Source organism: Sebastes umbrosus, chromosome 3 (genome assembly GCF_015220745.1).
Source record: "Sebastes umbrosus isolate fSebUmb1 chromosome 3, fSebUmb1.pri, whole genome shotgun sequence".
NCBI lineage: Eukaryota > Metazoa > Chordata > Actinopteri > Perciformes > Sebastidae > Sebastes > Sebastes umbrosus.
Window position 1 is genome coordinate 9088817 of NC_051271.1, and position 2838 is coordinate 9091654.

Genomic DNA, 2838 nt, shown 5'->3' on the forward strand with positions numbered 1-2838 from the left:
ATGGTTGTCCGTGTTTGCAATTAGGTATATTCCTGGAATGTAATTTGCAATGTGCAATACTCTTGGCACTTTATTCTATCTATTCCTTTATTCTTTTATCTTGTCTTGTTTTTATTCTTGTATTTATTGTTTTTATTGCAAATATTTGTATTCTTGTACTTTTATTGCACCTCCCCATATGTCACCTATACTGTGTTCCCTCTGTCATTGATGATTGTGCAGTATGAATGTGTATATGTCTCGGTGGACTGCAGAAACTGAATTGCCCTTCAGGGATAAATAAAGCTATCTGTATCTGGTATTAAACAATAACATTAATGGTCGTGGAGTACATATTTTCCTCTAAAATCATGACTCAACACTTTTTTTTAAATCTCCCAGAATTAAGTGCAGAGTGGGACCTCTTGCTGTTTTCTCACCAGCTTTTTTTTGTATCTTTCTTGATTGTTTATTTTGCTGGTTCATTACATGATGTATTGCCAAATAGGTTATTCAACATTCAATGTTTAAAGGTCCCATATTATGCTCATTTTCAAGTTCATACTTGTATTTTGTGTTTCTACTAGAGCATGTTTACATGCTGCACAGTAAAAAAAACACTTTATTTTCCTCATACTGTCTGCCTGAATATACCTGTATTTACACGCTGTCTGGAAACGCTCCATTTTTTTAGCACATTTCAATGGATTTGCAACGGAATTGCGTTGCTAGGCAACAGCTTGGCTCCATGTGTACTTCCTGTCAGCTGATGTTATTTACATACACTGCAACAGGAAATAAACTGGGACACATTTAGAATGTTTACATTTAAAACCGAGTAATGGTATAAATATTGTATATTTGTGACATCACAAATGGACAGAAATCCTAACGGCTTGTTTCAAACGCACAATTTCTGAATACAGGCTGTGTGTATTTCTCCGTATATTGAGCGTTTTGATAGTTTAACAGTATATATATATATATAGCACTTAAACCTGCTTTATAATATAAAAGACATGAAAATCTCACTACAATAATCATGACTCAACACTTTTTTTTTTAATCTCCCAGAATGAAGTGCAGAGTGGGACTTCTTGCTGTTTTCTCACCAGCTTTTTTTTGTATATTTCTTGATTGTTTATTTTACTGGTTTATTACATGATGTTTTGCCAAGTAGGTTATTCAACATTCAATGCATACAATAAACAAGTTAAGAGGGAAAAAAATACAGGCAAAATAATGTAAAAGACAAGAATAGAAATACAGAATATAAAAATGACAATAAAAATATGAAAGATACTAAAACAAATACAAATACAATATAAATGCTCATATAACTCTTTTATTGTCCTAACTAAAAGAAAAGACCTTGCTGCAATGTCTGAAATGCTCTATATTGAAGGAGTGCATCCCTTGAAAATTACACTGCTTATTCTGTAGATTAATAGTCATGAGACAACTTCAAAAATAAGTTAAACTAGGTGTGTGCCAGTGCTTGCTTTTAGTAAAAACAAAAAAGAAAGGGTGTAAATGGTGAACATGTTCTCCACTGTCCGCAGGTCCTTCCTATCGACCAGAGACACATTGAGATCCAGCTGAGGCCAAGATGACCTGATCCTGTTCTCCAATATTAAAAACGAACCGAATATCTGCCTTGAAAGAACACAGCTTATAGCACAGGAAATTGAAATGTATGGTCTGAAGCATTCACTACCTTGACCGGTATCAGCTTTTACCTGTGTGACCCACCTCAATGTGTGCTTCATAAGCAAACTGTGGAAGATGGAGCACACCCTTTGACCTCCTCATTAGCCTACCTTGGAGGACAACCCCAGCAAGTTTTATCACAGCACCAACGGTGTCGAGAAGTCGTCAACCTATAGTCACCTGAAGGGAGAGATGCTGTCTGACCGAATAAACACAAAAGACTAAGAGGTTTTGGCTAGAATTATACCAACTCTCTTATTATATCTAAAATGTTTTGGTACCAGCAAGAAGACTGAGGAGAGAGAAAAGATTTCCTGACGCAGACTCTCAGAGGAGCTTCATTATTAACCCGTTTTTTAAAAAAAGAAATAAAAGGAGACTCTAAGAGGCAGAAGACTTTGGAGTATTTCTTCCCGTTAGATGGAAGGCGGACTGGAGTCTGCAGAGACTTCTTTCTGAAGACGCTTGATGCATCTGGGAAATTTGCAAGGTCTGCACTCTGCTTAATCTTTTTTTCTCTTCGTATTCACTGGAGACGTGCAAAGTTTCATTTAGCATGTAATTCATATTCAGTGAACATTCATTATAAAAACAGAGCTGAACTTGAAAGCTCATTAGGACTGGACCTCAGCCGTGATGCACTGCATGAAAACTCAGCAACATTAAGTTTATGAAACTAATTTTGTGTTCAATCTTTTACCTTGAAAACAGTTGAAATAAAATAGTCTTGTTCACTTGCTCGCCTGTTCTTGAGTACGACTGTTCGATCAAACACAATCTGGTGATGAGGACAGTGTGACGTGGTCAAAAGCTCCAGAAAAAGTGAGTAAGTGACTTCCAAGTTAAGAAGAGAAAACGGTTTTGCTGCTCTGCGTTTTCTTTCCCCAAGGAGACGTATAATACAAATGCAGCTGACCATTTCTTTAAGAAGAAACAGCTGCTACTGAAAACATCTACATGTGAAATATCTCTAAATTTATGCTGAATGAATTGTTTATATATAATTTAAAAGCCGCGGTTTTAGCCTGGAGGGAATGGTATTATTCAGACTGGGTTATTAGATGAGTGGAATTGCTAAGTAGAGACCGTGATGGAGAGAGAGTGTAATGATGTTCGTGTCCAAAAGCGCTGAAAAATTACAGCCATGAA